The 9,489-nt window shown below is 30.3% G+C and overlaps 1 pseudogene; it reads right to left on the bottom strand.

The window, feature by feature from the left end:
* Positions 1 to 533: 533 nt before the first annotated feature.
* On the bottom strand, positions 534 to 1,890 carry LOC149540147 (methylesterase 1-like; annotated as a pseudogene).
* Positions 1,891 to 9,489: the final 7,599 nt, after the last annotated feature.

Here is a 9,489-nt window from a genome sequence, read left to right as displayed (position 1 = left end):
AGTGTGTCACAATTACTATAGTGGAGGACTATGGGGAAAAAATGTATATCAATGTTTATAGAAATCTTGTTAATTTTTATAAGAAGGAATCAACATCCTTGAAATTTCTTTTTAAAACATACAAAAAAAGCATAATATAGATTTACAATTAAAACAAAATTAGAAAATATATACCAGATATGGCATGTCACTTTTAAACATTTTCATGTGGCAATAGTAATATAAATAGGGGGAAGGAATATAGATCAATTAGACAGTAATAGAATCCTTGAGGACTATGATCTCCTTACATAGATTTTAAATTTCACTTTATTCCATTCATCCACTAAGTTCCAGTTTTCCTTAATACATATTGTTGATGCTTGAGTCTATGTGTGCCTTTGTATTGATTCTGGTAATGCACTACCCATGTTCTATACTTTATATTCATATTGCGATAAGGAAGGAAGATTGGAGGATATTCTATTAATGTCTACAAATTACTTGAATAGGTTAATCAGGCTCAAAAAATAATACAAGGTTTTAGCAAACATCTATATAGTATATTGTAAATTGTGAGTTTCATTTTCAACTTTTGAAGGCTTGTCATTGTCCTCTTTATCAAGTAGAACATAAATTAGAAAATGATAATCTTTTAAACAACTTTGTGCTATATCATTGATGTAACATAATAAAAAAAGGTCAATGAACACAAGTGTAAACCAAGGAATGAGTGAATATTCAAACTCCCTAACTTTTTTTGGAATGTTACTTTCTTCTTTAATGACTTGAGTTGGGCTATTTTGGTACAACATTTGCCTTGAGAAAGTAGGATCAATCTTCAATGATACTGGGAGCCCATTCTGTCACATTATAAATTTTGTCTCTCCCCATGATTTAATTCTTGCTTCCAACTCATTCAACATATCAATGCTAGAACTCCATCATTTCCCTTCTTTCTGCTTAAGTTATGAAGAAAATGGAATGGATAAGCTTATGTAAATTGATGTCGGATTAATTTTTTTACAAATGCATAAAAATTTTGAATTTTAGAAGGAAATTTGAATATCATTTTTCTTTTATATTTTTTATTAATTTTAGGGGATTTCAGAAATATGATTTAAAACTTAATTTAATTTAATTTAATAGATAGAGAGATCTTTTTGGAGGTGCTTATTATGTCTTAGCACAACACAAAATTGATCTAGTTGCATACATATTGCAGAATTTAAATAATAATAAAATAAAATTTCCTCAACCTGTGCTAAGTGACTTAGCTCAAGATCCTACACAAAAATAATTTAGACCAAGAAAAATAATCATTTTTAGCTTTCATTTCAGCATTCAAGTTTTCAAGTTTGAACACACTCACTTGTGGATCTCTCATGTCAAGCACTTTCTATAATGTTTCAACACTATGTTCTTACTTTTGAGCTAATAGTTCTTGAGGTGAATTTTCTTGTAAAACATTAATTTTCTTCAACAATTCACTAAGAGGCATAAATATTGTCACAAATATAGCGACTCTGATCTTCTTTTGAAATTTTTCCATTATTTAGATCAAAGTCATGCCTCCAACACTATAACCCACCAATATTATGTGTACCCAAAAAAATAAATCAAATCATTTATTAAGAAGGAAAAAGAAGAAGCGGTGTAGATATCATACTTTTTGATGGGGAGGAAGAGAGTCAAACAACTTAATTAAGTGGTTAAATTATGTTAGGCCATGTTTGAATTTGATGGGCATCCATTGGGTGGTTTCCACAGGAGGAAACATCTATTGCAGTGCCATCATGGCCTGACTTTCTTAGAGGGACGAAGAAGTTTATACCAACACCAAGCTCCATGACATCCTCCATGAACAACCACAAAGTTTGTGCTTGCCCCTACCATTGCCTTGTCCTCCATCCCTAATTTTCTTTAATGAATTGTTTCTTTCACAAGAGCTGATTATAAACAAAGGGAGAACAAATACAATAGATATATGACATCATGCCATGTCATGTCAATAGAAGAAAAAGATGAAACACATCCATTTCACAAGTTGTCAAAGAAAGTAGAAATTAAAGGTTATCTGCATCACAACTTCATTGAAAACAATGACCACTAACATGTGTCATCTTTCTCTAAAAGAGAGACCATTAAAGGGAGGGAACAAATACAATGGATATATTACAACATTTCATATGAATTGAAGAACAAGTCTTTAACGTATGAGATATATCCAAATTACATGATCAAGTAAATCAAGAAATCAAAGATCATTTCAATTTAAAATATTGACTACCAACATGACTAATTATGGATACATCACGTCATCTCACATTGTTTCATATTGAACATAGAAATTACATTCAAAACTAACAACTTCAATGTTGTTTGAAATAAGTATTTACTACCAAAATGTGTCATCAATAGTTGATTATAAGAAAAGATGAACACATATAATAGATATATCATATCTTATTACATGAATTAAAGGGAAAAATTTGAATGATGAAACATATCTATATGACATGATCACATGAATCAAACAAGTCAAAGATTACTGGTGTTACAATTTGGTTCCAAAATATGAATCAAACTATGAAGAAATATAGTTAGGGTTAAGGGTCTTTTTGACCATTATAAGAAATGAAAAAGATGAACATTATGCATAATAGAGAATATCTTATCTAGTGTAGTACAAGATTGAGTAATTGTACCTATAAATTTTTATCTTCTATTTGGTACAACGTTGACCAATTTTGCATAGAGGAAAATATAAGGCCAATAAAATATGAGATCATTGTGATGGCATTTATGTCAGACCTAATGAGGGAAATGAGACATGTCTTTTTCCCTTTTCATGAATATTTTAATAAATAAATTGAATACACAAAGTGTACAAAAGTTGCATAGGGTGCCCAATATTTTATATGCCAGGCCACTGAAATATGAGATCATTGTCATGGTGTCTATGTTGGACCTAATGAGGGAAATGATACATACCTTTTCTCTTATCCATGAATGTTTTAATAAAGAAATTGAAAACACAAAGCATACAAAAGTTGTGTAGGATGCCTAATATTTTAATATGGAAGGCCAGTAAAATATGAGATCATTGTCATGAATCTACATCAAACCTAATGAGGGAAATTCAACACCACGTTCTTTCTTCTTAGCTAATAGTTCTTCAGCTACATTTTCCTATAAAACATTATGTTTTTTTAACAATTATAAACTCTTAGAAAATGCATTTTTGTTTTCTATTAGCATTGACAGGCATCCCTTGAACAAAATCAAAATGAAGAGGCATAAATGAAACAAAAATTATGAAATTTCCTTTATTGCACCCATATCTTCTCATTATGCCCCTAAGCTAGACAATAATATCTACTAGTTGTCATGAATAAATAAGATGATTATTTCTTTGTGACTATCAAAACTTACCAATGGGAGAAAGATAGTCCAAATAAGTAATAAATATGAAATGGGAGTTCTGTTGATGTTGTAGATGGAGATATAATGGAGCATATTTAGAGGGGTGAGATGGGTCGATCATTGGGTGAGAAATGTGATGAATAGTGATCAAATGCAAAGGTGGGATGTTAAAAAAGAATAATGGTAAATTTGAGCGAGGTGAACAAACTTTTCTTTCAAAACCATATGTGTAGATATAAACATTTAGTAGATGTCCAATGCTTTTGCAGATATACACATTAATTAGACCAATTTTTTTTTTCAAAACCATGTGTAGAAAGAAAAATTAAGTACATCATCTCCAATATTTTTGTAGATATTCACATTAATTACACCAAATTATTCTTTCAAAACTATATGTCCAGATATAAACATTAAGTACAACATGTCCAATATTTTTGTAGATATACACATTATTTACACCAAAGTTTTCTTTCAAAAATATGTGTGCATATATAAATTTTGAGTACACCATGTCCAATATATTTTGTAGATATACACATTAATTACATGAAATTTTTCTTTTAGAATGTGATATATTTTCTTGTGAAGAAGGACCACACCTGGCAATATTAATCTAGAACAAAATAAGAGACAATAGCTAGATTGTGATCTCAATTCTGAAGAAAATTTGATAATGTAATTGTCCTTGCAAAAAGTGTAAGGGTTTGAAGAATCAAAAAATTCTAATCACAATAACCTAGAGTCATTGTAGGAAACATGGTAGGGGGCACAATTTTTGACAATTAGTGAACATGGATTTTCAACTAGAGGAAAATGGAGGTGTGAATATCTAAGTTGAGTATAACACTCCCATCAAAGAAGATGATCTTGTGGCAAAGAATGCAATTGATGGTGATGGTATTGGTGTACCTAATAATCTGCTAGAGAAAATGATTGAAGAAGATAGTATTGGCACAACTAATCAAGATGATCATGGTGATGGCGCTAGAGCATCTTAAATAATGATGATGGATATGGTCTTGATATACCTATACTTGAGAAGGCATTTGAGCCCTTATACTAAGGATCCCAAACAACTCTTCTCTCTACTATAGTGTTGTTGGTGAACCTGAAGGTTATGAATGGTTTATCCAATGTAGCAATGTGACCTATGCTAAGGTGTGACATTTTTTTATCTCCAATGTTAGCATACCATTACTATTCATTTTATTAACAATTCATATTTGTTATTACAGGTTGATAGCTGAGTATTTATTACCACCATAAAATATTCTACCTTGTTCATACTGAGAATTATCTACCAATATGAATCAAATTGGAATGAAATATCAAATAATGCATGCATGTCTCACTGATTACATTCTATATCATAAACAACATGAATTTGCAAAAAAATGCTATGATTGTCATATTAGTAGATATTATTCAGACCAAATAACAAAAAAGGTGTCTCACAAGGTTTTTTGATACATTATCATTATTCCACATCTTGAATAGTGATTTAGCTACAATATCTTGGGACAATTTATGGATTACCATGCACAAATTACCATGCACACAATAGAAGTCAAGATTACATTATGTGAATGCTTGTGGATGGTTTTTCATTTAAAGATATAGAAAGAACATGGTCACACTTTAAAGAAGAGCTTCATAATTTCAAGCTTTCATTGGTAGCATATGGTGTCAATCCATTTGGAGATATGAGTATTGTTTACTTAGTGTGGCATGTTTTTGTCATTAACAATAGCATTCCTCTTTGGATGTCCATAAAGAGGGAGCACGTAATGTTGTCAATGATTTTACTTGGTATTTTTTCATTTAATAGCTATGTAAATTAATTTATAAACAATGCATCAAAATGGTCATAATAATTATGTAATGTTAATGTTCATTCAATTACTAGGTAAGTATCAAGTTAAAGATATGAATGTGTATATTGAGCCCCTTATTGACAAATTGTTGAACTTATGGAATGGGGTCACTATGTATGGCAACTCTAGATCAATAGGACAATGATATTTTCAATTCCATGCAATACTTATATAGACAATACATGAAGACCCTAGCCTAACTCATTTTTGTGGTATGATATACTTTTTAGGTCACATATTTTTGGTATGTTATAGTCCTTACACATTATTGTTGTATGTTTAAGTTGTTCATGATAATTGTACATGATCCAATTATACATGATCTTTTAGGTCTTCAAACAAAGAAAAAATTTGCATGTCTAATTTGTGGTCCAAAGATAAAATCTCATCACTCAAGAAGTTTGGAAAAGCATGTAATTGATGAGTTTAAGCACTTTCTCCACAATAATTATAAGCATTTAATTACTGGAAAACATATTTTGAGTACATGTAAAATAAGAGAAAAGATTAAAGCCATGAAGAATGACACCTCATCTATGTAAATTTGAATATGATTGACTAAATTGCTGAGGTAGTGCTTATCTGATGATTTTTGTTTAAAATTTATATTTTAAAATTTTATTTTATTTAGTAATGATGTAATTAATGCTTTTAAAGGTTGTCAAGGTATCAATGACTAACTTCTTAGAGGAATAAAATGTTATCCTACTGAATTTAGTAGTTTACCATACTACAAGGATCTCCTAATTATGCATTTGTTTGATGCTATGCATATTGGAATGAATGTAATAGAGACACTATGGAAACTATTGGGTGGAAGGTGTGATGGAGAAAGGAATTGTCAAAATTTAAAATGAAATTCATGAATCCAAACATGCATTGAAAAATTTCATTGAATAAAATAGGAATGGAGACCGCATAAATACAAGACCACTTCATTGGTTATTAAAAAAGCAACAAAGTGATGCATTAAAAGAAGTCATAAAAAAATGTATCCCATAGGATTTTCTACAAATATAAGTAGTCTTGTATCAAAAAAAGGCAATTTTGGGATAGAATTGAAAATACTTGATTGGTATGCCTTTGTCAAGGTAAGTCATGTTCTCTATTTATAGTATATTTGTAAAATTGCATATATTTTTTATTACATTATTTTATAATATATTGAAAAGATCATTTTTTAATGATTGCAATACATCCTACCTTTATCCCTCTCACACCAGTTTGACAATAGTATTAAAGAAATTATATATGATCTTTTAAAATACATGAGGTTAGATGTGTTATTTCTTAGATTTGTTGTACATATATTGAAAGAAAAAAATTGATAAAAAAAGAAATTGACAAAAAAAAGATATAAAATATTGAAATAAAAAAATTCCATAGATTATATGTGAAATACAAAAGTATCTATCTTCAACTTTTTCTAATGCTCATGAACACTACCTCACACATCAAGTTGAGGAGATTGAATTGTGTGGACCTATACAAACTAGGTCAATATGGATGGTTGAGAGGCACTTGAAAATTATGCAGGGCTTGGCTCAACAAAGAGCACATCCTAAGGGTTCTATGGTAGAGGGATATATGGTATATCTGACAACTGTGTACATTAGTGAATATATTCTCAAGTTTGCATCAAAGATCCATGTAGATCACATTTGGGATCCCAACTCCATTAATAAATTCAAAAGGGAGTACTTGATGGGGAAAGGTAGATTGAGGAAAGTGAGAGGTAACTATATGATATTATTTTACTTAATTAATTCTTATACATCATCAATATAAGTTATTTCTAGCCAGTCTAATTGTTTTTTTATAGTTGGTCATGAGTTGGATGCACTGCATTTGTATATTGAAAACAATCTTGATTAGATGATGGTATATATTCAACAGTCTCAAGAAAGTTATTGCTCAATGGTGTTGCATCATTCGTTAAGAAGCTCCTCTTAATGGAGATCTTAATATTACACCAATGGTACTTGATCTACCATATGGCTTAAGAGATAGAAAGGTACATATAAGATTACTAATCATGACCCATAAGTTTAATATCAACTCATAGATCCATGCAAATAATCTTGACATATTTGAATGATTATAGATCAAACACCATAAAAATATGTACTAACATGGCCATATATAATTAAAATGTTAGACAAAATGAAGAAAACTTATGAGTTTGGAATAAGTGTAGTCTTTGAGGTCACCAATATTTCATTTAGAAATGACATACATCCTCAACAATCTAAAAATTAATACTAGAGAATCTTGGATGATATACCTTAATTCACTCAAATTAGTTCTATTTGTCATCAAATGGTATAGACTATGACTAAATCTAAATGATCCTAATAGGACTATTATTGAACATGATAGTGGATTTACAATGATTAATACAAGGTTATTTAAGCTAGTTGGAGATGGGTCCTATGTTCTTCCAAGCCAATGTGAACAAGTTTTTTACTTTGGCATTTCACATAAATTGAGTTGATTAGTTTTTGTTAGACATGATCTAAGAGGAAGGTCAGTAAAGTATAATGTGATGGAAGAAGAAGATACTAAAGAATCAAAAGACAAGGTTAATGCTGATCATGAACAACTGTTACACAATGACAAAGAAGAAGAAGTTGATAATGATTTTAATGATGATGATGATGATGGTGATGATGATAAAAATCATGATCATGGTGATGCAAATGGTGATGATCAAGGTGTTGATGGTCATGATAATGGTGATGAAGATGATGAAGATGGTGGTGGTCACAACAGTGATCAAAGTGATAAGTATGATGATGGTGATAATGATGATGACATGGATGAAGATAATGATGAATGAAATGTATGTTGAGGTATGATTAATGTCAAGTATGATGGAGTGATTTATTCATAGTAATTTTTTTGACTTGTATGTTTTTATAATTAAGTTATTATGTGTTGAACTCTACTATCATGGAGTATATAAAATGATTTTGCATAGCCATCCCACATAAAGTAGAGGTAAGGAATTACAAAATATACAATGATTTCGATGAATGCGTCATTTAATTTTTTTCTTCTATGTAATTTGTAGCATATATATCATATAATTTTTGGCTAACTTAAGATAAATAATTTACATCTATAGGCTATTTAATGCCTTTGACCAAGATCATTCACAGTGAGATGGATCAATGGGTATAAGTCAATAAAGCCTATAGATAAAATTTTTTATTTGCATATCTTCTCTTTATCATCAACATCAACTTTAGTTCTAGTATTTATCTCATTTTATAGATTAAAGGTATCAAAAAATAGGTATTTTTCTGATGTGTCTTCCTCGAGTGAGGAAAATATGGGAATAGAAGACAAAAATGAAATATCTAGTGGGTCTAAAATAGGGAGATCATCTAGAGGTCAAAAGATTCAAAGAAAATTCAATAAATGAATTCAATTTTTTGTTGCTTGAGGGGGGGTGGTGGGTGGGGATTTCATGTTATTATGATATAATGAGAATATAATGAGAGAAATGGTGATAGGAAGGTTCCATTAAGGTATACACATCTTCAAAAAGAATGCGTACCCAAGGAACTTGTAAAAATTTGGCTTAGGCCAGAATTCATCGAAGAATTAGAGAACTCAACACAAACACAAAATAGACCAAAATAAATAGAGTATGATTAGAATGACGATATTCATTCAATATGCTAGCTTGAGAGTACTCTAGGAGTGCCTATATATAAAGCCCTTAGGAGATCCTCTAGAATGCATAGAAGTTAGCATCATCATAAGTCATACAACTAGGCACATATCCACTAGATATGGGTTATCCTCCATTAAGCATAGGATTAAGTGTGATGATGTGAGGATAAGCCTACAATGGTGTAGCATGTGAAATAGTGGTGTGGAAAACATGTGCTAAATAAGTAGTGCAGATAATTGTGTTGTCCACATGACAACTCAGTGAATGATGAAAACTCTTGTGTTGTAGACACCATGTGCATAATTAGAGTTGCTTACATCAATGAGAGTACACAAACTCTTAAGTGTCTCACCTAAATAAATAATAAAATAATGCAAAATAACTAAATAATGCATTAACCTAACTAAACTTTAGTAAGTGTAATAAGTAAATACTTATTTACACCAACACCCCCCCTTAAGTGCAACTTAGGGGAGTGCCCTTAAGCTTACAAAATCTAGGATGAAGATGCAAAATGGTTTGGGG

This window comes from Cupressus sempervirens, chromosome 9 (assembly GCF_028749045.1).
Source record: "Cupressus sempervirens isolate cs-2001-9-10 chromosome 9, ASM2874904v1, whole genome shotgun sequence".
NCBI classification, from domain to species: domain Eukaryota; kingdom Viridiplantae; phylum Streptophyta; class Pinopsida; order Cupressales; family Cupressaceae; genus Cupressus; species Cupressus sempervirens.
The sequence above is the reverse complement of the archived record's forward strand: the minus strand, read 5'-3'. Positions and strand labels throughout refer to the sequence as shown.